The following is a 26,452-nucleotide window of genomic DNA, read 5'->3' as shown; positions in this document are numbered from 1 at the left end:
ATTCACTTGAGAAAAGGAAAGCTTGAATAGGGAGAACTGCTGGTGCTAGACTTCTTTTGGCAAAAGTAAATAAATTAGCAAGTCCAAACTATTCCTTCTAAATGTTTTTGAGGACTCTGGTGTTAGCAGCTGGGTTGTTGCTGGTGTAATGTCCCTCTGTAAATTTGTTTGGAGGCACTAATTAAGACAACAAAATTATGGTTTGTCTGTGTGTGCACCAGGGCGAAGGGAGGGAGATTGCAAATATCAGAATGCATTATTTAAATGAAAAAACCCAAGAAAATAGTGACCAATTAAAATATCGTGATCCCTGCTGTGTCTCATTTCCTAAACCCAGGATATTTTGTCTGCTCTAACATCTGTTTTTATTATTTCTTTTTGCTCAATACAGAGATACTGTAGCTGCTTTTGATTTCTGACAAGTATTGCCAGGTATTTTTTAAATTTTCACTTTAGTTATTGTTTAGAATCAGCAGTGTTGTTTTTTTTTGGTATCCATTTGAGTGAGTAAATACAAACCTCTTATTTTTCTTTTATAAAGTCTCCATAGCATTTGGTTTTCAAGTTTAATGTGATGAAGGAGATCAGCTTCAAAGGATCTCATGGATTCTATAACTTTCTAGTTAGCATGAAAAAAAGAAGAGTAAAGGTGGTCAGAACCTGAAATTTGGGTTTATTTTTATTTTTATTCTATAACAAAGGAGAGGCAAAATTTTCTCTTCATTTTTTAAATTAAGAACTAAAATGTCGTGTACTTTCATTCCTATAACTTCTGGAGTTTATATTGCAGATGTTGTTACAGAGCTACAGCACAAGTGTGTTTGCATAAGATGAGGAGTTTATCTTGGACTGCAAAAGCCATAAACATCTCAGTAAGAAAAGGGAATTTTGAAACAAGTTTGCTTCCACAGAACTCTGTGCATCTTTCCTTTTCCTCTGTTCTGCAATCTGCTAATTTCTGTTCACTGGTCTTGTCCCTGTTTTGCAGCAGAATCCCTCCTTCAGTTTACATCCAGTTTTGAGGGATAGTTTAAAAGACTAGTAGGTATGAAAAATGGTAGCAGTAGTGGAAAGAGGAAAGAAAGGTGGTATCTTGCATGTCAACCTGCCTCTTGTCCTTACGTTTTCAGTCCCACCTAATTTGTGAACATGGATTATCTAAGCAGCTGCTTGAACAGAAGCCTTGCTTTATAGCAGTGAGCTATTTGGAGGTATGGGTCTTATCACTGAAAATGCAGAATCTGCAATAAGTTTTAAGACAGATGGGGAAATTATAGAAATGAACCATAGTTCACAGTGAGGTTTTACCACTTGCTGAAACATTTTCTGTTTCAAGGGTGTGATAACAATGTCACTATGGTTTTTGCAAAAGTAATATCTGATGGATTCGGTGGAACAGAGAAAGTAGTTCTAAGAACAATGAAGACAATAAACCATTTATGTTTTCTTACTCCACTTTAAGGAAATACTCTGTGCCCTAAGTTTTGGGGTTTGTTTTGTTTTGTTTTTTTCTTTTTTGTGTGGTGTGTGAAGCACTGTGCTACAAACTAAAGTACTCCAGATTTCCAGTTGTACTCAATGATCCTTGTATGGGTCCCTTCCAACGTGAAGTATTCTATGATTCTATAACGGCAATGCAAAGCTTAGTTCATGTTGAGGTGTCTGAGAACTTAGCGATGATTAATGATTATGAATTTCCATCCTATTTAATCCAAAATTGTACTTGCCAAAGGGACTTGAAACACGGCCTAGATAAAACAGAACAGAAGAGATGGCTACCTTTTTTCTCTTCTATAACTTTTCTGTGTCTTCTGTGTGAGAACTACTAGCAGTTAACTTCTGTTTACTAGCCAGGAGCTGTTAACAAATGTGCACAAATAAAAGCCCTGCTATTCTGGTCTCAGGTAGATGGGATGAGGTTAGGAGTAGCATAAAAATAAATGAAGCCCTGTCTGTGACACTGCGTGCCTAGAGTGCTACAGTGTGCAGGACAAGTCACAGGATTTGTAAAATAAAAGAAAAATCTTCTTAGAGATGTATAGTTTACCTCTCTGTGCATGTGTGTGCTGTGAATGATACAAAAGACTGGCTGAGTAAAAAACTTTTCCTTTGATGTTACACAAATGTTTCTTATTAGGAGAAGACTAAAATACTTACATTTCCTCAAACTGTGGTTTATTTGTGCTTCTATTTGTTCTTCAGTATGTGTGAAGAGGTATTTTTATTGTGACTGTCGTCTTAAGGAGGTGGATTTTGCACTGAGTGACATCTGTAACTTGATCTAGCTATCTGGCACTTTAAAGCATGAAAATACAGCACAGTTTAAAACAAGCAAAAAATATCCTATGTATTTGGACCATTAGAAAATTATATGGATGGACCTCATGAGCTGACATATTAGAAACTTGTTAGAGGTCAGCCTTCAAAGTCAATATGTTAAAATTCTGGTCATCAAACCAAATAATTTGGTTTGGGTTAGATCAAGTTCATTAGTAGGAAGAGAGTTAATTGGCTTTTCAAGCTGGAATTTCCTTCTTCCATGTAAGTGTTGGATGTGCTGGTTGCTAACAAAAACTTCTTGTACAGATGCTCTCTTTACAGCCTGAAAGGGGCCTCTCTCTTTCTTTTCTGCTCTTCTGAGGCAGAAGTCTCAAGCAGTCTGTTGCTATGCTTTCCTCATTGTATTTTCTAAGCTGCGTGATTTTGGTGTTTTTAAGGCACTGAAATCCACGCTAAAGACTTGTTGCTGTCCTTTCTTTGTGCAGAGGTAACAGGTAACATGCCTTTCTTTTCCATCCTCAGTCATTCTGGACATTGGTGTTGATGTATTCTTGTAAAGGAATCTATATAACCAGTAGATGTGTGGTTTGGGAGGTTTCTTAACACGTTTTGCAACTTTTGTCTTTCCCCCCTTTTCTCTGGGGCAGAGAAAGGAAACATTTGGTCCTGGCCTTTGAAGCTGTGCCAGCACAGACTGTCCCAGCGCACAGCAACTCCACCCCTGCATGGTGGCAAGGCCAGCTTGGTGCTGTTCAACAGAAGAATAAAAAAAATAATAAGAAATGTAAGAAGCTTGAGCATCAATTAGTGAAAAAGAAGGAAATGTTTTCCTGAAATGTAATGGAAAGTGATGCTGCAGTCTGTAGCCCCATGCGTTCCTTCAGAAAATAATAGTTCAGCCTGCAAATAATTACCTTAGCATACAGCAGTAATGTGCAGTTGTGCATTGTGAATATCCTGTATGAAATACCTCCTCCATTAAGTTCCAGATGGCTCCATGAGGAGACCCTGGCACTGCTGCAGGTGGGGCTGGCGTGAGCGGCTGCGGCAGCCGCCGTTACCTGTGGCACTGACCGCGGGCCGTGCGTGATGGCCTGGCCTCGGGCTCTGGAGGGCAGGGGGACCTCCCCAAGATTTTCACAAAATAGTTGTGGTCTAAGCTTGCTCCCAAGTCCTGAGCCACCCTGACACCTGCCATCATGTTGTCTGTTGCCACATGGCAATAAGAAACGAGATATCCTTCTGAAAGTTACTCTGAGGGGAACCATGGTAGGAAATGCTTGGCGGGAACTGTTGTTCTGCTCTATGGTGATGGAATCACACATCTTATGCCTCTGACACTTAAAAACCTATATGCAGGCTTACAAAAGGGTTTTTTCTTTTTCTGATTTGCAGTAGCTTTACAGGGTGACAGCAAAGCCACTAGTATTTAGATTAGATATGTTGAGAGATGTAGATGGACCTGGGAAGCCCCAAATGAGTGCAATCAAATGTATTTTGTGACAGAAGGAAAAGTGTAAGTTTTATTTGCAACACAGATCACTCTGTTCAGAAGCTCGGTAAAAAGTGTCATTTGTGTTATTATGTTGTGGCAGGTTAGGTCAGAGGACCCTGAAGGAATATAAATACAGAGTTTTATGTGAAGCTAAGTTTAGGGATGGAAGAATTATTTTTTTAAATGGTCCTTTATTTTTTCTTTTTTTATTTGTACAACAGCAAGCAACACTATTTGTTTCAGATTACAGATAAGTAAGTAAAGATAAAAGACTTATTTTAAAATGGTTATAGAGGAGTAGTATATGCAGTACTAAAGCACAAACACCTTGCACTTCAGATATTTAAAATTGCTGATATTTTGCAGTTGATAGCAGCAGTACAACCAGGCCTACAGGCTTTCTCTCTGCTTTGTCAATGACAACTGTGATAAGATACCTTCAGCTTTGCATCCTGATACTTAATTCAGCGGATGGGAGTCCTGTTTACCCCTTTTGATATCACAGTTTTTTGCTTTATAAGGGCAAAAAGAATTAAATTAGTTAGATCTGTCTCTTCTTTCAGGCTGGATTTGAGTTCTCAGAAGGTACTAATGTCCCTTCAATGTAATAGACTTTAGTATCACTAAACTTTCTACACTGGGTCTGATAAAGAATTCTAGAATTAAATCTTACCTAGCATAGGAATGCAAACATATACTTGCAATGACATTCAGATATGTTGAGGTCTTCTATATTTTATTTTTTTGTTGCCTTATTCTCCTACTGTATTGGGAATCAACTAATCCCGGGTCAAAGTATCATAAAAATGTTTATTACATGTTGTCTGTTTTAACAAAAATAATAGACATAAACTGTTTGGCATTTGAAAAATCTTTCTTGCAAAAGAGATGCTGAATTTAAACTTCTAGTGGATTGGCAAGGCCAGCACTCCAGGCAGGAAGAAAGGATGAGTAGCCAAGCAGGGAGGAATAACGTGGTATTGCCTGGGAAACACCCACATCTAACTTCTATTCCTGCTTGCTTCATTAGGCTCTGAAAGTCTGACTTTAATTTTGTTTTGTTTTTCCACTAACATTAGTACTTAGTTCAGTGAAAAGAAATTATCACCTTTAGGTTTTCTCTATGTGAAATGGAAAAAATGTGTTAGGAAAAATGAGAAGGAGGAGTAGCACAAGGACAATTGAGCATAGCACTAGGCAGCTTTCATTTATCCCAGCAGATGGACCTGAGTGCACTGACAGATAATGCGTTCTTGAGGAATCCCTAAAAGCAGGTTGTGATCTTTTCTTAAGGAGAAAAGAAAAAGAGAAAAAGCATTCTTGTCTTGAGATGTATCTCAGTAATTTTATATAGCATCTGCACCATGTTTTGTGTTATAATCCTTTCACTTTAAATGAGACTTTAATTTAGCATGAAAATACTCTCATATGCTTAAAAAGAATTCTATGAGACTCACAGTAATGTGAAGCATATGTAATCTAGTAAGAAAATCTGATCATGTTTTGGCAAAGACTGTAGGGTTACTATTCACTAAGTAACAAAATCTGAGTTACATGTAAAGTTTCATACAAAGTTAAACACATCTCTGAGGAATAATGGGGAGAATATTCATTCACCTGTAGAACTCCTTTTGCAGTTTTATATCTTGTACATAGAAAGCAGGTAATTTCCTCAGTTCCAAGTTTGATTTGATCTTTTATTTCTTTATTCAAAAAAGAATTTGTGAAAAATAGGAACATGGGGGTTTTTTTGAAGCTTGTGATTAAGGAGAAGACACAGCACATTAATTTTATAGGCCTATAGCCTGTGAAAATTTCGGCTTTCAAGTAAATATTCCTACCCTTATAAAACTAACTGTGGGGAGGTAGCTGTAGATGCTATAGTTTTTTTTTTTTTTTTTTTTTTTTTTGTTAAACCTTAATGATCAGGGCCTGTAAAGAATCAGTTGGAAGGGATCAAAATATGTCAATTTTACAGAAATATCCCGTGTTTACAAGTGAATGAGCACTGAGAAACACCTATCTGCAGTGCTCCAGCGTATCTTTTGAACTTTGCAACTCAGTCAGAAGTCACTAAGTCAGAATTCTACAGCGGTGGCTGATTACTTCTAAAGCACTAAGCAACCTTAATTATTTGCATAAATTAAAGTCTAACTATTCTTCTAATCTGGGGATTCCAAAGATTTTTTTTTTTTTTTGCATTGGTAGGGTTTAAACCGAGTGTGTCAATAATCTAAAGTCCTTTATATCTCTATGGCACTTCAAAATCTCTTTATTGTACCAGGATCAAAACCCAAGACCTGTCTGAGTTTCCAGTATATATGTAAGTTTTCTTGGTTTATGTTTCAGCTGAGTTTGGGCTTTACAACTATAACCTTGACTTGCTGACAGTAGCACAAATGCAGTGAGTAGTATCAGAACTTTATAATTTTATATAACTTAATATAATTATTATCTTTATATGATTGTCTGTAGTTTTTGCTTTACATATCTTCCCTCAGCTTCCTGAAACAGAATGATTTTAGTTTAATGTGTGTGTACCACAGTTATTTCTGTCTGGCATGAAAACTGTGGTAAGAAAGATGATATTATTTGCTATTAATTTCATATTTAAGTATATGAGTCCTTTAGAACACTAATTTGAACGAAATAGCCCAGAAATGAGGTGGATAAAGTCAGCTGGGGGACATGCTTGAACTGCACATGAACCCAGGCATTTACTCCTCAGTACAGCTCAGGTACCATGAAGCTTGGTTAAACAAACAGGTGAGGTACCTGACAAGGAGGTTTTGAACAGAACAGGCTTATTCATGTGGATGCTGGGGATTCTGCATCTCTCCTGACCTTATAGCTCCCTAGAGTGTCTTAACTCTAAAGTTAAAAACTTTGCCATGGTTCTATTTAACATCATCTAGTGTGTGCGCGTATGTGTATATATGATTGTCTCCTGATTCTTTGGCTTTGTTTGGGCTTTTTTAAGCCTTTTTTCCAAAGTTTTAGGAGTGTAAATTCTGACATTCAAGCCTGGAAAACAAAAAACCAAAAAGCCCCAAGTGTATGTGAGCAGTTTCTTGAAAGGGAGATGTATGTTTACCCTGCAGTTACCAGGTAACTGTAGCAGAGCAGCACTGAGATGGAGCTAACACTCTCTGCCTCCTGGCAGTTGTGCTGTTTCTACATTCAAGTTGTTTTATGGCCAGATATCTTAATGTGGAAACTGAAAGTGTGGTTATGCTGGTTTGACCAGAAGTCATCCCTTTCCTTGAGGACTGTGTGACACTGTCCTGCATATGAAAGTGGGCAATAGAGCAAAGAAAAAGGTGGTGCTTCAAGCAGTTCCCTTCCTCTCTGCCAAAACAGGTAAATACAGGACATCTGGATTAGTCAGGGGGAAGCAGTAAATTATTGCTTTGTAACAGCGAAGTGGTGTTTAGTTTGTAGTTAGCTCTCTGTGCATAAAGCCAGTCAGCTCAATGGCTTCGGTTCAAAAGCCTGGCAGGAATTTAGTCCTGGTTTATGTGATTGGTCCTCTCTAATTTCTTTCAGATAAGACTGCTGATAAGGAAAACTCTTTTAATTACTCATTCTCTGACATCAATATAAATCTGCCATTCAGCTAAACTAAGGACACGAACATAGTATGCTTGTCTTCAGCAAGACAAAAGTGTGTGGTAGGTCTGTGCCAAACTGTATACTTCTCTTTCAACCACCTGGAACATATATTAAACATGAATTGCACAGGAAAGAAAAGGTATAAGAATATTAAAAATTTAAAAGCATAAAATTTTGATCTTGTCTTTTAGGAGTAGAGTATACCTGCAAGGCATCAGGAAGCTTAAGATGTGAAACTGTGAAATAGGTGGCACATTTTTTTTCCTGATGGCAATAAGAAAAATAAAGTCCTCCCCTCCAAGAAAAAAAGAAATCCAAGCATAGCAAACCCCAAAAATAAACTAAATTAACATCTGGGAACTTGCCCATGACCTCTTGATTCCTAAGTAAAATTAATACTTTTAGAAACTAATACCAGTGAAAAATCAAGATTTATTTCAAGATTTTAAATATTAGTGTTTTTTTAAAATTTTTATTATCAATATAGTCATAGAAACCTGATTATATATAAAATTTTATCCTTATAACTGATTTAAAATAATCAGTCTGGTTTTCTTCATATTAGTTTACCTTCAAATAGTTATGCAATAAATGCATAAGCAGTGAAATAATGCTGTTAATTAGGTTGGTATTGTGACTGTGAAAAGGGTACTTTGGGCAAGGAAAAAATCTTTCATTTAAATGTCGTAGGAAATGTTTATTTCTAGCCAAATTTCTGGCAACATATGTTTTTGGTATTCTAGTTAAAAGAAGCCCACTTGAACTGCTCAGTCAGACATCACTTGAGCCTTATGTTTGATGAAAATTCAAGCTTGCTCCAGACATTAAAATTCTGTGTATTTAGAGTGTAATTGATGCTGAAGTTTTTCAAGCTGGGCTTATACTACAGAGTTGAGGCATTTTGATGAAAGCTCCTGCACTTGTCATACTTAGGCTGAAGTTGTTGAAATGATTTTATGCAGAAAATTCATAGAAGAGCTTTGCAGAAATGTAGAGTATGATTTTCAAATGTGACAGTCAATCATTACAGCTCTTTTTAAATCTACAGGGGTAATGGTGAAGAAGAACAGAACTGTGGAAATATCACCATGGCTGTTGGATGCATTGAGCTGAGGCCCACTGACTCCTGGTCGCTTTGGTTAACAAGGCAGAAGTTCTACAGCAACCTTTCTTACTCACGGTAAAATGCTCCAGGAGATGAAATGCTGCATTGTGAAAACCAGCAAATATGAAAACCATTTGTGAAAGAACTCTGCAGAAGGTATGATTTTTCTCTTCTATGGCTGGTTTTGCTTTCCTGAACACTGTATGATACGCGGTTAATGCTCTTGCTAATTGCCAGTTGAGCAGGAACTCCTCTTAGAAAATGTGAGGAAAGGAACAAAAAGCAAAGACAAAGTAAGTTTTCTTTATAAATCACGTTGTGAGTACAAACTCTGTTGTGGGACAGAAGCTCATCTGAGTCCTTTAGGAGGCTGACATAAGGTGGTAGCATTTCTGGAAATGCTAGAGTTCTTTTTATATTTACCTTCCCCTCTTTTTCTTTTTAACCACAATTCTTTCAAATACATTTTCTGTGAAGAGTTGACATTTCTCCTCTGCATGATTTCAGTTCCTGGTAGTTTACCGTGTGATCTCATAGCTGCAGCTGAATAAGCTTTAAAAACATTACTTTGCCTTTAACTTAGGATTCTATCTTTCCAAAGTTCCATTAAGTTCTAATTTAGAAGAAGAAAAACATATGGGGGAGGAGGGCTAAGCAAAAGCCTGTATAAAAACACTGTTGGAAGTTCCAGAAGGCAGCTGAGCAAGCTCCTATTTTTTATTGCTAGTACATAGCACACATTTTTGAAGGAAACAAATAATCAGATATTGTGCATGGGACTTTGTGAGCTGTAGAAAAGATGGCATTTTACCATGCATTGCGGGCTGTGAAGCACACAGAGTTCTCCAAGGCTGGGTGGGGGACTAGGAAAATATGGTTGGAGGCTGTGAACCTGCTGAGGAGGAGGCAGTGTAACCTGCTAAAACCATTTAGTTACTTCTTGTGGACAACAGCTGTCTCCTAATTCCTTAACTTTAAGGTCAGAAGACGTTTATGATATTTAATAAGACCAATAATGCTTCTTTTTCTCCCTAAACCATTGATAAATGGAAATCCTTTGAAACATTGTGATGAAGCATTTTGTTGTCATTGCTTGCACTGCTAGTAGATATTAAGCAGAACATTGATGATTGAATTCAAGCACACTGAATCAGAAAGAGTGTTTTGGAGAGTTATTTTTTGTCTGCGTAGTTGCATTAATTGAATTTGCCATGTGGCTCTGGAGTATTTGTACATGTAGGAATAGATATCAGTGGCCAAAGTAGCTTGGAAGCAGGAGATCTTAAACTAGATAAATATGATGTGAAAATTTACAGCTATATTGCTCATAAAACTAGTCCCTGTTCATCTGCTTGGACATATCGATGTTGGTACTAAAATGTTGCCAGGACTGGACCTTCAGCTGAGTAATTTTGTGTTTTCTAATGCCAAATGTTATTATTTTAATAGACCCTTATCAAGAAAAGTTTTGCCAGTCTGTTCTAATATAACATTTCTGGTCTGAGCTTACACTTGTGATGCCAGGAAGATTAAGTATGACATGTCCTGTGAGTGAAGAGAGATTTTCCTGCTTCCCACTAATTCTTCTCTCTGAAGCATTGTAGGAGGCTACCTATTTTCAGTCACATCTCTTGATCACAGAGGCAATCACCAGCTGCAGACAAAATTCACAGAAAACATGAATGGCATCCATCTTAGACAAGAATTTATAACTTTTTTCTTGCTGTCAATATTATTCTGTTCTTCAAACATGGCAACTTACTGTTAGTGCTCAGTGCCTCACAGAAGGCTTTGTCTTCCATCTTCACGATTTTTGTGGATGAGCAGAACAAACCGAAGCCTTGGTTGCAGTTCATGTCAAAACAACTCTGTATCTCTTCTTTCAGTATATTTTTAAGGTATATAACAAAAGCATGAATCTGTATTGTGAAGGATAAGACATGGAAGTGGGAGCTAGAGATGGAAATTATTTCTGACTGTGCCATGGCTCTTGTGTAATCTTGTGCAAATCACCTGGCTCTTACATAGAATAGAGACTTAAACTTATAGGTAAATTGTTTTCTAAGCCTAGTAAATAATCCCATTATGCCTCTGTTTGCCTTTTTGTGAAATGGAAATAAGAGTATTCCTTTTGCTCATGAAATGGTTGGAATACTCTTGTGATAGGCCATATGGAAATTTCTATGTGCAGTCCTTAAAATGAAAAATATTCCTTTGGAAATAAAGAACTGGAAAATCAGTGTCTCTATCTACCTTAAGCTTTATGCCTCCTTCTCTCTTGTATTTTGTTTCTTTCTCTTTTTCTTTTTTTTTTCCCCTCCTGCCTGGTTTCAGGGGCTCAGTGCTGCAATGAATGGAGCTTTCTAGGGAATGCAGCTGTTCAGTCCTAGAATTAATATGCAAATGCTCTTCTCTTACTGAAGCAGGGGAGGAAGATGGAACATAGCTGTATTTTCTCTAATCAACATACTCCCTTTTTCATTGGGAACTACAACAAAGCTGACTGTCATCTACGCAAATAATGGAATATTTCTTTTTGCAGAAATAAACATTTTCATAAGCATACATTTCTTGAAAGCTTTTACTGACCAACCCAAACAATATTTTATTTCAATGAAAAAATATATATTTAGAACTACTCACACACAAATATCTCATGCTTTTTCAGTAAAATAAATAGAACAAACTAAATGCACTGACAGAATGCTAATTTCAGCTGCAGAAGCATAATTCAGAACTGCAAAAGTAACTACCACTGGATTTTTTGCAAAATGCAAATTCATATATTGGAACTATCCGTGTTGTAGAGAGGATCCATTCTGGCCTCAGATTCACAGGTAGGGGTCTCACAGAAACACCTCAAGTCTGATTTGTATGCCTGATTCCCCATAGGACAAAGTGAGTAGAAGTTCTACCCAGAAGGAATATTGAGATTTTACTGTTTTCTCAACACAAATGTAATTCAACAAAATGTGAGATGGTAAACAATTGGACTGCTGTTTTTAATTAATCCACATAAATAGAAAACATTTTAAGTATTCAGATATCAAAGGCCACCAAGTGAGCTATGCAGAGGGGATCAGTGACTCCCAAAAGTTTTAGCAGAGCAGAAGAAATGGTACAATGGTTGTTATGAAGATTGTTTTTGATATTGCATAATATTCGCTTAGACTGAAAAATATGTATTCTGAAACTAATGTGTGACAGACCCTGTGTGCCTTTTTACTGCTGCCTAATTTAGTTTGTTCCCTTTTAGTCCATTTGACTGCAATTTCTTTGGACAGTTTGAGGTAACAGTAAAATAAAACTTGAGCAAAGAACACAGGACAGAGTTAAAGCTAAAAGCAAGATTCTAAAGTCAAAACCAAGAACATTAAATCAATAAAGCAAGCTATTGGAAAACAATGCAGGGATTGAGGCTGGAACTGCAGGGTGGACTGACCTAAGCCAACTTAATCAATAGCTTGGCTGCTGAGTTGGGAATAAACAGAACTACTTGTAGGTGAAAAAGAAAAATGTGACAATGGAACCTTAACTTCTAAGATATCTAACTTCTGCATTGAAGCAGTGCAATTTGGCAAAGTCTTAAGTGGCTGAATGCTTTAGTGAATGTGATCTATGAGCTGTGTCTGGAACTTGTAAAATTGAAGGACAAAAGTAGTCCTATAACAGACAAGACACCCCTCAGCTGAAGGGAGAGAAACACCTGATATTTCAATCAGGCATGCTGTGTATGGCATGTATTAAATGTAGCAAAAAAGTTTTATTAGTCTTAGAATTCCTATCTTCAATTACATCCTTTTAGAAGCCTTTTACAAAAAACGTTAAATAGTGGTGACATATTAGGTGATTTATTCTTTCTCCTTGTGGAAGTGCTGTAAAAAAGAAATAGGTGAGACATAGTGAAGAAAGATAAACAAAATAAGTGAAATTGAAGATGCCTTACTGGTAGGACAGCAAGATAAAATTTAAAGTAACTTTCTGAGGTGCTTTCCTGGTGTCATCATAATCATAATATCCCCACTTTAATTCCACCCCCCCCCACCCCAATTTTAAAAGTTAATTTTTGATTCACTTTTGTGATCTGTAAGCCACTCTTACAAGATGTGGCACTTTTGACTATTGCTGTCAGGTTTATGTAATATCTGGTTACCTCTAGATCCCTGTTAAGTACATGCTAGGTAGTTAATTTCAGGTTTGTTGGCAGATTCATTACACTCATTTGTAAATCCGTGGGATTGTGGCCTATTTACACTCTGTGTAATTTTGGCACTGGTCACTGAAATAGAGTAAGCACACAAAAAATTGATGGTCCTATTATTGCTCATAGAGCAGAGAGATCTTAAAAAAAACAAAAAAAAAAACAAAAAAAAAAAAAAAAAAAAAAAAAAAAACACAAAAAAAAACCCCACACCGCTCTTAAATTTGTGACTCGCTTTAAGTTGCATTTTCTTGAGAAGCAGGCCCAACTGTGAGTAGGAAATCTGCTGTCCACGCACGAGGTGGTTAGAGTTCATTTTCCTTTTTTAGGCACCAAATCAAGCACTACACAAAATTTCAGCTATCTGCAAAACCTTTAGCCAATCAAGACCTTTCCCCAAGCTCCCACCAGGTAGTCTCAAATGCAATCTCTAATTTGTCTTCTGAAATTATAAAACTGCTCCTTTTAAAATTGGATAGCTTTTATATATTTCATCAATCTGGATACCTAATTTTAATGAAAATTGGTGATAGTGAGTGTCATGATAAGGCTTTGCCAGCTAAATCTTTCATGATACAGATATGCCACTTGTAATACCATTTAATGGTAAGATGAAGGTCAGTGAAGTCTTTGGAAGAAATCTTTCTCAGGATCTTCTCTGTGTTCTCTCACTGCCTCACCTGTTCCCAGACAACAGTCCTCTGTGCACCCAGAGCAGCAGTTGGCACCCAAATTACCTGTTAGACACCCAATGAATCCAAAACAAATAAGTTGGTGGTTTTTTTTTTTTTTTTTTTTTTTTTTTTTTTTTTTTTTGAGGGAAGAAATGAGATGTGTGTGAAGTACTGGGGGAGAAAAAGGAGCACTAGCACTCAGAAGGACAAGCATGTGTCCAGCCCTTTCCCCTTCTTCACCCTTGTGGGAGTGAAACTCTTGTGCCTGATATATAGCACAGGGCTGGGCTGGGACTGATCATCTTTTGTGATACCAAGCCAGACTAGTGTGGAGAATGTGGTGCTGCTCTCTAATCATTTGAAGAAGTTACCATTGGGATAAATTCTGCAATTTGTGAATTTCTGTGAACCTCAATGAAAATAACAATTTTAAACATGGTTGTAAAACAGGCTCAGAATGTGATTTTTTTTTTCTATGGCATGCTCAGCATGCTTCCTCTGTACTTGTTTCCCATTCTTCTGAACCCTTTATTTTCAAATATTTTACTATTACATGTCAAATGCAATCAAATAGTGTTAGAATTGTAGCTGAAGTTTGAAATGATACTGTTTTAGTTGGTACGGTTTTTAGCCAACTTATCTTTTATTTAATTCATGGTTGAGGCCTAGAATGTGTATTTGAGAGGGATTGTCTTTCCTGAAGGCAGGAATCATCTTCCATACTGTTTATTCTACAGCTTCAAATCCTTCACATGTCAGTGATAGGTTGTTAGTTCACACTTGGAATATCTGTAACAGATGGTAGTAAATAAGTGCCAAATTAATTTTTCCACCAAAACCTTGAATTGAATTTAGAATCTTCATCAATCTCAACAGGGAATGCAATTTGTCTTTGCTAAGTTCTGCTTCTTTAACAAGATGTCAGCCTTTGTTTCCTGGGTTTTCTGTGAAATAAATAGCAGAATATCAAAATACCATCAGATTCTCATCTTCACCACAGCTCCCTTACCTCCATCCTTTTGTTTTATCTTTCATGTGGTGATGGAAGTCCTTTATTTATTCACAAGTGAGGAGGTCCAGACAAGCATCCAAACTTATGGATACCTGAACCTCCAAATAAATCTTCATCACTGAAAAGAACTGTCAGAATCTTCTCATCAGGCAGCTGCAGTTCCTGACACTATGGGGGTTTTTTTAATATCTTTCATTGTAATACCTTGGTGCCTCATACTTTGAGGTGAATTGGTCCTGTCAATGCCTGTGTCATAGGGTGAGGGTTTCTCATCTGTGTTTGCCAGATATAAACTGGAGGAACAGTTTGTCCTGACGTTTTGCAGTCCAAAGTTTTCAAGAAAAAACCTCATGAACTTCTTAACTCCAAGCCAACCTTTCACAGCAATGAACTCCTTTCCCAAGCCTTGTTTGTAAATTCAGGATGTCTTCTGTTATTTGTCCTGCCTTCTGCTTACAGTGGTTTGTATGGAGTTTTACACTGAAATGATCTGGGACAGTTTTTCACATGTGCACATATCTGTGTGTGTGTGTTTACATAAATATCTATAAAAATGCACTTATACATGCTTGTATGTGTTAATTAATAATGGCCGAATGATATGTTGATTGGGGTTTGTCCCTCTACTCATTGTATCAGTGAAGTGGGATCCCTGTGAAAAGAGGCAGTGAAAGAGAGCAGTTTTATAAATCATATAGAAACTTGTTTTCAACCCAAATACTTTGGCTCAAACAAATTAAACTCTTTCAGAGGAAACCTAGATGATGTAATTTTTCAGACAGCTTTTCCTGTCCCTTTCAAAGACATGACTCAATTAAAGATGGATCTTGAGACCACGCTACACAGCTGTGGGCAAATGGAATTAGAGGCTTTTGAGCAGAGTGAAATAAGTTATTTTCCTATAGATTTGTTTTGGACAACATTTCCTACCCTTTGCTTCTCTAGCCATGCAAATCACAGCATGAGAAATAGCTTCTAAGCTTTTTTAATAATGTGACCTTGTTGCACCTGAAATTACATTGCAGAAATCCTATTCTGAACTCTGGTTTCCCAATGGAAAGCTTAGACCTCCAGGCCTAAGTAGCCTGGAGAGATGCATTTGCCTGATTAAATTTGATGTATTCTGTGTATCTTTCCTTGCTTCTCTTCCTCTCCTAGTACATCCATTCTACAAACTTTAAGTCAGCAATCAACTTCAGCACCCACACATTAGAGTGATTATTATTTTATGATATAGAACGTCTTACATTTGGACCTCACTGTTCCCTTTATGTAAACATAAGATGGGAAAAGATTACATTTGTACCCTGAGTTAAACTGTACTATATATATGTAGGAAGACAGCTTTAGACTTATGTTCCTTTGATAAATTAATGCCTTTTAAAACAGAGAAAAATCCTGTCATTGAAGCCACAAAATGTACAATTATGAATCATCAGAGGCAGCCAATTCTTTAATTTCCTTTTCTCTAATGAAAAGAACTGTATACTGGAAAAAATCCTCTTATAAAAGAGGCAAAATAACAGTTTGGGAAAAAAAATCTCAGATATTCTTTAGGGTATTTTAAAAATGCTTGAGGGTATGTTTGATTGAAAATGAAAATTAAAAAATCAGAATTGTCACAGGCTAAAAAACCAAAATCTTTTGGTATATCTAAAACCAAAAATAGTCTTTCAAGAAAATCAGATGAAAATTTTCATGGGACTTTTAAGAAGTTATTCTCTTTGAGATCTCATCTGTTTTAAATCAGATATTGTAGAAATGTGGTAGTGAATTCAAAAGCTGTTAAGCTGGTGTAAAGGACCTATTGTAGTGTGACATACTCTGATTAATCCTTTTTCCATAGAACATCATCTTAAAACTACAAAAGCCAAAATATTTTGTTGTTTTCTAGCAAGAAGTATGAACATGAATAATTTCATGGTTAAATCATATACATCTCATTCTCATAAAATTTCAGTGGTGAAATATTTCATAACCTAAAGTTCCTCATTCAATGAAAAACTATAAACCAAGGATCTGGAGAGAAAAATATTTTACAATAAAATGAGGTCTTTTTTATGTGCTTCTCATTTAATTAAAATTTTACTCATATTTGACTATTTCTCCATTTAGCTGTGGAGAAATTGTTTTGGGGTTGATTTTCTTATTGTTTTAAGATAAACAAAATAATCTGATCAAGTTGTACACTGACTGCTTTGTATTTTGCCATCTTTTGAACCCTCATACTATTTTGTGCTAAACAAAATTAAATGTTATTAAAAAGCTCATTGAGTCAATGAGTAGGTTTTAGAATAAAAGTCATTTTACGTTATCCACTATTCCACAATGTCTCCATGCCTATTTGCAGTAAACTAAAAGTATCAAATTATAGAAAAAAAAATTGTCATCTCTTTCACTTGTTTGTCTTCTTAACATGGTCTGCAAGAAAAATCTGCAACTTGCTTAATGAGGTATGCTCTTTCAGTCAGGTGAGAGAAAGTAATGTACTGGGAACCAGCTGAAATAAATCAAAACCTATCACACAGATGTTCAAAAATTATTAGAAGCCTGAAAATGCAAATAAGCATTGGCTAAATTTTTCTAAGTGCCTAAGTCAAATGCCTAACTCTCTCTAATTTCAGAGGGATTAAGCGGTCTAACCTGCCTAAGCGATTTTGAAAAAAAACAAGCTGCCTATTTGCATCACTAGGTGCCTAAACACTTTTGGAACATTTGTCCCTGAATGTTCATAATAAAGAAAAATGACACATCAAAATATGGAAGTTTAGTTTCAAAGTAGGATCAGAACGGTGTTTCAGAGAAATCCAAGCTGGTTTTACAAAAGCTTATGAGGGATGACTGTGGATTCCTCAACTTTTGCATGCCCCAGTACATGGAATAATGCTGCCATCTCAGTTGAGATGCCCCAAATGAACTTTGTATTTGTCTGGTTATGCTTAACAGGCCAGGCTAGATAAAGATAGTAATCAATTGGTACAGTCTGAGTGCAATCCCAGGTGTTCTACCATTAACACTGGATATATATATTATATATAACATTGGATTATATATATCCCTTTGCTATATATTGCAACCAGTGCTGATGATGAAACCCTCCACTGATCCTGGCAGTATCCTTTAGTGAAGTGCCTTATTTAAGAAAGTGTGGTGCATGTGAACTAGCCATGTATTGCAAAGTAGTGCCTGTTGAAGTTTAATTAGTGTAAGTGGCATATCCAGTGGTTCACGTAATTAATTGCAGATTACACATTAAAATATCGATGTTTTCGATAATGGTATGCACAAACCTGCAGTGAATAGTTAAGTATTCAGTCATCAGCTGGCTAGATACAGAAGCATTACCAAAGTTGAGTGTCAGCCAATATGACAAGCATCCATTCTTTAAGTTCTGTTCAGGAAACTATATATAGACATGTACAGGTCAAGTGGGAATGTAAGTGAAATAAAATTCATTTGTTGAAGCAAATGTGTTTTGGGGAAAAATTATATCTATGCCATATTTTTGTCATATCCTGCTCCCCAAAACTCATGTCCATCATAGAGAAGAGCACAAATATTTGTAAAAATAATTTATTTGGAGATTGTCCTTTCCTTCATGGTAGCCATCAGATTCTTTTTTATTTTGTATGCTTTTGAATTGCCATTTAAAATAATTTATTCATTCATGTCTTCTTTCTTGTTCATCATATTTGAGAAAACGGTATTTAGTATTTTTTAGTAGCAGCTTATCTCAGAAATGTGGAAAAGAAGCTAGTCTAGAATTTGGTTTGTTCAAATTTGTGCTTTGTCACAGGACTGCTATTGTACGGGTTTGGGTAGGTTATTCTGTCTTGCACTTGTATTGTCATCTGTAATGCAGGGATAAACCTGCTTTGTCTCACTGGAATATGGTTGTGAATAAACAAAATTGGGTTTATGTTGTTGTTAAATTCTTCACTTTGGAGATAATGTTAAGATTATGTGGATTTAGGTGTAAAACGCACTTTGCTTATAATTGCATGTTGGTGTTTTATCTAGCTATGTGTCTAGGAAAACTGTTTGGTACAGTGAAAAGTAGGAGAAGCTAAAAATTAACATGCACTTGGGTGTGCAACAGAGTTTCTGGCAATTTCTTGCTATTGAATTGGCATAATGCAATAATGAACTTCAGTGAGACATTCATAATGCAGATGGTGCTGCTGTGTTCTATGCAGATGGCACTGATTTACTGCTATGTTCAACAAAGTAAAGGAAGTTTTTCATTGTTAGTGTGGATTGACAGCTCTGAGCAGGAACAACAAGATTCTAGACTGTCTTTCCTTCTAGCTGACTGAATATCTTGAAAGCTGGAAACCAGGAAGAGCCTGAGGTAAATAGTCCAAGAGAGTGTTTCTGTTGCACAATTACTGACAGGTGGCTATTCTTTGTCAGGTAGTTCTGAATGTCAAGGATTCAGTATATAGGTCTGAAAAATTATGGTTCTTTAATCACGTTCACAAGAACGTTTAAAGTATGATTTTACCCATTTGCTTTGTTGTGTGAGTAGGCAGTGAGAAGCTGCAGATATTATGTATGGTTTGGAAGAAACCAAGGCACATAAGAAGGCCTTTCACTATCAAAAGTCAGAAATATGGCTCTGCCTCAATGTGTTTGTTGCCCATTTGAAAAAAAAAAAAGACCAGGATAATAGAAAGAAACTGGCTTTTCATATTGCCAAAATCAATGAGAACTCTGAGTTCTTCCCTCTTTTTTTCTCCTCCCCTTTCAGGTTCCCTTTTTTCCTCCAGGCCAACACACATCACAGGCAGTATCCTCTTCCTTTGTAGCCACGGGCAGCCTGCCTTGGAGCCAGGACTGCCAGTCACACCCGATTGTGCTTGAATGAGTAGCAGTTGTGTCAGGAGCACAAATGTGAGGAAGGACAAGAGCACCAAACTAATTTTAACTTGTGACCTAAACAAGGGTTTGAACGAAGTCTCCTGAGATAGAAGGCTGTTGCCCTTATTTTTCATCTGAAAAGTCATTTGGACTGCATATAGACAGTTCCCCTTGAGAGATGGCATTAGATTGATGTACTGCAGTGTGAAATGGGAGTGTAAATGTATGTGATGTTCATGGGCTAGTGCATAGAGCTAGTTTACTAAGGAATGAATTGCCAGCAAAATAAATGGGCTACCTCTAACCCCATCTAGTGCTTTTCTTAGTTGAGGATTTGGCTCAGCACCAAATGCACATTGATTGTGACACATTCTTTGTGACACTGACATATCTGGAAAAGTTTAAATGCTAAAAACTTGTTCTCATTTCTGTTATGGATATATAAGAAGAGAGAAAGTAGCTTAGAGGAATGAAAAGAATAGAAGGTATTTATTGCTTCATTGTCACAGTGCTAAGAACTCAGTTAAAAGTCAGGAACCCTTTGTTTAATATGGATATGTTTGAAATTATCCAGCCTTTGTGTTTAATAGCCAGGGAGACTTAACGACTCTGTTCCAGCCTTCAGTGAGAATGCAGACAAACAGCCTTTTACATTGCACTAAATATTTGTAAGGAAAAAGGGCATTTTTTTACTTCCTGTTACTTGAAAAATGTAAGAGACTTTCAAAGGAAACTGAAATGTTGGATACCTACTATTTTCCATTATCTGGGCCACTCAGGAGGGCACTTTTCTATACAAAGACTACATTTGATGCTTTATAGTGAAAGACTTGGCAATGCAGTTAAAAGTGATCTTGTTTTTCACCTGGCTTATGGTCTGAAATGAGTATACTACAGGCAATTTGGAGGTTAGTGGGGGACTAAAATATTTAATAATTCTTATTCTCCCTATATATAAGAAACAGTGAGAAATAAGAAGATCCTGCAGATTCTTTTAAGTTCTTTGCTTTATCTATGAGCTAATAGTCATCTTGCAGGGGGGAAAAAAAGATGCCTTGTCAATTCATAGGGTTTCAAAACCTCTTACTGTTATGGAGTTATGGTAGTTCTTACTCTACCCAATTTATAATGATATTGCTTAAGAATGAAGATGGTTAAGCATGAAAAATTTAAAAGCTATGGCTTTAAAATTAAACTGCTGAGGTCAAGCTAGTAGTATGTCTACAACTACAGCTTTTTCAATACTTTATATGTTCTTTAGCTGTTACAAGGCACAATGGGAAGCATATTAAAAAACTAAATAGCAGTTAGACTGTGGTAGTAAGTTTGGGATTATTATGGTTCCTTTATTGAAAGTTAGATTGGTTTGTCCGCTATAACTATCAAATAAGCAGATAATTGTGGGAGGTGAAAGAAAGAAAAGAATAGGTTAAGGTGTTCAAACCAAATATGATGCCAATAAAGATTAGTGGCTTTATATACATATATATATTTCATATGAAAAACTAAACAGAATAATGTCCATTGCCTGAGGTATGAGAAAGGGAGAAAAGACCAGAGAGGAAGAGGAACTGCTTTCTTGGCAGGCTGAGTTTTTAAATAATATTGAAAAGGTGTCACTAAAGAAGTAGCTTATAATAATTTTCCTGTTCTAAGTAAAAGAGGATTGAGGTATGGGAAGGAGACATTCCTTGCTCATAAGGAGCTCTACAGAGTTCTCTCAGGATCAAAACTAGGAACTGGCTTTCATGAAAGATGTCTTGCTTACAGCGATAATAAGTGATGACATGTTCAGGAGGAAAAAGTTTATAGAGATTACAAACGATCTTTGACGTGAATCCTTTGCATTCAGAGTCAAGTTTTTATTGATTTCTTAATAGTAAATCTTCTTTTTTTTTTTTGTGTGTATGTGTGATAATTTGAAAGAGATTGAATATTTCATAGAACCCCACATGAACCAGGAAAGTTCTGTGTTGAACAGTCATCATGTCTGGTAGGACTGACAAGTGGAAATATCTGGAATTGTCCCATTCTGGCTTTCTAATCAGAAGCTACACTAGAGCATGGTAATTAACAGAGATGGCAAAGATGAAAATGTCAGTGCTCTGGCTTATAAATCCTAGAATGCTCCCAGATGCTTTTCGGTCTTGTTTCATGTGTTTTTGTTTACTTCTAAAAAGCTTCTCTTAAAATTACCTTACTTCTTTTTCTTCATCCAGAACTCTGATTTACACCAATAGCTACTGAATAGTAATGATTATTTTCCATTATATCAATACCCTTGGATTCTTGTAACAGCATTTCTCAAATACAACCTGTGGAAGAAAACAGTTTGTGGTGTGAGCTGGTCATGTTGCCTTGTGTTGCAGTGAATAGAACCCACCAATGCAACTCAAACTCATGCATCTTGGAATTAATTTTTAATTCTTATGATATGGAGGTGAGTTTTTTTCCCCACATGGTTTTCTTATTTAATGTACCAGGAAAAAAGGTATTTTATTTCAGGAGACATGAGATGGTAGCTTTGGAGGTCTGAGGAGCAGCTGGACAAATACTTTGTGTTCAACATTATTGATGCTAACTTTGATTTTTTTGGATGTGAATAAAGCACATTCTCTTGGCATGTATTCCTTGTTGACCAAATTTGGAGGGGAGGGAAGAGAGGGGGACTGGAAAACCTGCTCTATTATTTTTCCTATATATTGATGTTGTTTCTTAATTTGTTTTTTGTTTTGATAATTAAGAAATCACTGTTTTTACAGGCTAAATTCAAATGTGTTTGCAGCAACTGAGTAAAACATTTAGAGCTGAATGTGCAATTACTGTTTTTTTGAGAAAGAGTGTGGTTTTAGGACGCTATTTAAATAGTCTTGCTCCTATGTTTTTTAAGAGCACTTTCAAAAATTAAAACTGAGCTAATAGAGATATTTAAGATTTGTCTTGTATATTTTTTCATGCACTTTTTTGTTTGTTCAACATTTAGTTTTGTGTGAGATTTGACCTAACAATGATTCTGTAAGAAATGTGATAGAAAATTCCATGTTCAGTAGCTGCTTCTTCAAGTCAGAATATTATACAGGTCTGGTTTGGGAGAAGAAGCCAACCAGAAAACTCAGTGAAAACATAAGTATTTCTCTTTTCCTGCCAGCTGCAGCAGTCAGATCAATTTTGCAAAAAAAAAAAAAAAAAAAGAAAAAGAAAACTGGGCACACCTGTTGAGTAATAGATGACATGAAACCTTTTGTTCATGTGGTGATATGTGCATTCCTGTTTGGCATGATCTGACCCTCTGACAGAAAGTTGTCTGTGGCTCTGAAGAGTGTGACTTAAACAAGCAGATTCTTTATCTGTCCATCAGCAGGGTTTTGTGGTACATCTGTTGTGTGCCAGACCAAGTGTTGCTTGGGTTCTGCAGTGACTCCCAAAGAGGACTAATCTGTGACCACCAACCTCCTTTCAGTTAATAAATTAAAATCAAACTGACTTTTTATTGTTTTAGTGGTCAAAAGAATAAGTGGTTACCACTGTTAGTAACTCAGCTCTGCAATTTTATGAGGTGTGTGAATGAATGTGAATTACAGCCATGGCCTTTCAAAGAACAAGCCCCGGAGCAACCTTGACCAATGTGGTGCAGACATTATTTTACACATGACCAGGGTACTGCCAGGGATTTCTTATGTCTCTGCTCTCACTTATTTTCCACAGTGCAACATGTGCAAGAAACATTGACTTAACCTCGAGCTGATTTTCCTTCTGAGGGCTCAGGGACCTAGGAAAATTGTGGTTAGCGATTTAAAAGATTTTTTTCTGATATACTTTATTGGTTGTTTAATATTGATGTCACAGAACAGATTTTTTTTTTTTTTTTTTTTTTTTTCTAATCAGTGTGTTGATTCATCAGAGGTACTGGCAGGAGCCAGGTTAGGAGATAGATAGACTAAGCTGTCCTGGAGTGTTGTTTTTTTGCCAGCCTCCTTGCCAGCAAGCTGCCCACCAGCTGATGGGCGACCTGACAGGCGTCCTGGCTTTCCAGAGACTGTCCTACAGACTGCTGGGCAGTGAGGCTCCCCAGCTGCCCACTTGATTGCTTGCCAGGCTTCCTAAGCTGAGTCTCTGCAGGTGCAAATCCTGCTGTTCCATCAAGAAAATAATTTGTTTCTATAAGCAAAGCACTGTAGCCCCAGGCAATTAGTAAGGCACTAAGTTTGGCAACAGGGAGCGAAAATCTGACAATACATGGAGATTCCTAGGGGCTTGTAGTCTTACTTCCTAATAGAAAACCAATTTGGGTGACTTGAAACTTGTGTACTGAGGAAGGAAGGAAAAGTCTTAGAAATAGAAAAGGCTTTCCATTTGATGAAATGGTTATATGGAAAAAACCCATTTCAGCTTTGTTTTTAGGCAGAAAAGTTCAGTTTTCAACTTTGCTTCAATGATTTTTAAAGATATTTTAAGAAGTTTCTGACATCTTTATGTTCATATTTTAGGCAGTTCTCAGCTGTGCAGATGTAAGTTTGTATTGGAGGTCAGTTCCAAGCCCAGACATATTTCATGGAGTTTGCAGGCTTTTCTGTACTGGAAAGTCAAAACTACATGGTGCAAAGGAACCATTAGAAACAAATGTTATATGTTTTCATTCTTCCTCACCTGCCAGGATGTTTCCTTGATGGCTGCAGCCAAGAAAACCATTACAGATGAAGATTAGATTAAAATAAATTGATTTCAAGTCTACAGCATGCTGCCTTTGGGGAGATTTCTCTCTATAAAAAAGATTTATGTGTGTTCTTATGTATCTGTATGTTTTATACATGCACATGACATAGAGTGCAACAGGATACAGAAAGAGATAGATAGGTCTGGACCTGTGAAGGGAGGTCTGGATTTAAAAGAGGGGTTCTGAGAAGGCCTGCAGACCTGCAGTGTGTGTAGCTATTTTCTTAATGGGTCTGTTTTTGTTTTTAAAATGATTCAGTCTTATCTTCTTCATGTATTAGTAATTTGGAAAATGCAGGGCACTGAGTTTGCATGTTATGGCAGTTAGAATCTGAGCACACATGTGCCAGAGTGAAGGACATTCTGGCAGCCCACCTTATAGAATGCAATTTCTGCACTGTCAGGAGAGTAGAACTGTGGATGTACATATGAAAGGCAATTCTGGTAAAGTCTTTTCATATAATTACTATTTTCAAAATGTGATGCAAATTGTCTCATACAAGACACTGTTTGATAGTGACATGCATTTTACTCAGTGGTCTTCCTTGAAATTCTGGCTTTCCTTTATGGATCGCTAATACAGAGAGCCAACACAGGGTTTTAAGATTGTCTCCAGCCCCTTACCTTTTCATTTGGAGCTTGAGACTCTTGTTCCATGTTCTTTGATGCTGGACCTACAATCTGCTGAATTTGTCACAGAAATTTGAGTTCAGCCTGGCAAGTCAAAAGGATTGAATTTCTTTTGAATTAAGCAAAATGCTGGCTAGATGCTGTCTAGCTTGAGGGATGAGCTGACAATACAAAGCTTCAAAACCTTGAAAACATGTTAAACCAGCAGAACAAGTTTGTTTAAGTGATTAATTCATATGTTGGATCAACACTTAAGTCTACTTTACAGAATTGGCTTTAATTAGCAATCCTTTATGGCATATTCTACTCAACCTACAATATAGAGCTAATCATACTGATGGACTGCTAAAGTAAGACCTTTCCATCCAGAAGGGTTATATACTACAGATAGCAGTTAATTAACTCTATTCATTTTGTGCCATAAGCCTCTTTGAATTTTGCCAGACCATTCAAACAGACAAAACCACATCCACTGCAATAAAAATATCATCTACAAACACATATCATCAAATGGAGAGTCTGAAATAAAGAGTGGGAAAGGTGGTAAATACAGGGACAATGTGAATTCAAGGTAAATGTCTTGGTACCAATAAAAGGTAAAAATCAGTGTGAAGCTCTGAACTGTTGTTAAAAGCTTTAACAGAGGCTCTTGTCCTTGCTGTCATTTTCAGAATTACAGTTTCTGCCCTAATTTCTTTGGTGTCTGTCTTCTAAAAATGTAGTAACAGAGGAGGAGAAAAGAGCAGTTCCTAATTTTCTCTGCCTCTGATTCTTTTTTGCCATGTAGTACATGTAGTATCCATTGTTATACCGCCGTTCTGTTGAACTGATTGTCCTGTATTTTCATCCAGTAGTTGGATTTTTGACATTACAGTAACGTGGGACAACATGCTCCTGGCTGATACTGGGAACTTCCTTTCTATGGGCCACCAAAAGACGACAGATAGCACCGGATTTTGTTTTTGGTGACCTTAGGTTGAAAGGGTTTGACTTCATATCTGTGTCTGGATCATGCATCTCTTAGCTAATCTAATTTTTGATTTATTGATCCAGGTTGAGAAAAAGCCCTATAGTAGTGGCCTCTTTCTTGGCTTCACAACTTTTTAATCTAAACAATATAGTGGTACCTCAGCACTCACCCTCCACTGCTAGGTAGGGCCAGGTAAAATATATAAATTACGTGCATCTTTGTACAGTTTAGACTACTGCTGATCTAAGAGTTCTTCCTGCATAAAGCAGGTTAAATAAAGCAGGAGAACACCTGTAACTAGCTGACCTCTAATTATCCTGTACATAAAGAACATTTGGAGGTTTGAACTATTTCAAATAAAAGTTGTTTTCAGCCTTTCAGTGTAGGAAAGCTATTTCCATGATTGCAGTGCTGAGAAGCAGCTTGTAGCAGACAGCCAGATGTAAATCACATTCTGTGGACCTTTATATGTTATTTAGAAAGAAAAAGAGGATTTGTTTTGTCTTTTTAGAAACAGTTTTGAGCTTTGCTGCTTAAATATTTCCAGTATTTCCTTTTTTTTTTTTTTTTAATTCAGCTACATATATTGTTGAAATAACATGGCATAAACAACTGGATGAAGACAATCTAATGATCCTCCTAATGTAGAATCAGTCAGGTTTAGGCTAAAAAACCCCAAGGCTTTTTTTTTTTTGCCTCCTTTTAATCTGCATATTGATGTTGCCTTTCTCTCTGCATTTTTTTCTATTAATATGAAAATCACAGAGTCACAGAATGGATCAGATTGGAAGGGACCACAGTGGGTCATCTGGTCAACCTCCGTGTTTAAGTGGAGAGCATCTTCCTATAGATTTAGGTTGTTGCACATTTTGAATATCTTCAGTTCTGCTGTTGTGTGTT

General features: G+C 36.6%; 1 protein-coding gene and 1 long non-coding RNA gene across 2 annotated transcripts in view; both read left to right on the top strand.

Moving 5' to 3' along the window:
* Positions 1-26,452, top strand: part of ZMIZ1 (zinc finger MIZ-type containing 1) — a 717,720-nt gene that overhangs the window by 25,339 nt on the left and 665,929 nt on the right. The gene's annotated exons all lie outside the window — the stretch shown is intronic.
* Positions 1-26,452, top strand: part of LOC137477944 (uncharacterized) — a 295,868-nt gene that overhangs the window by 9,419 nt on the left and 259,997 nt on the right. Inside the window, exons 2-3 of the long non-coding RNA XR_011001298.1 lie at positions 3,200-3,528; positions 8,450-8,648. This is a non-coding gene — a long non-coding RNA (uncharacterized lncRNA). The remainder of the gene's footprint in view (positions 1-3,199; positions 3,529-8,449; positions 8,649-26,452) is intronic.

The sequence above is a fragment of the Anomalospiza imberbis genome, chromosome 8, assembly GCF_031753505.1.
Source record: "Anomalospiza imberbis isolate Cuckoo-Finch-1a 21T00152 chromosome 8, ASM3175350v1, whole genome shotgun sequence".
NCBI classification, from domain to species: domain Eukaryota; kingdom Metazoa; phylum Chordata; class Aves; order Passeriformes; family Viduidae; genus Anomalospiza; species Anomalospiza imberbis.
This window is presented reverse-complemented; position numbering and strand designations above follow the sequence as displayed.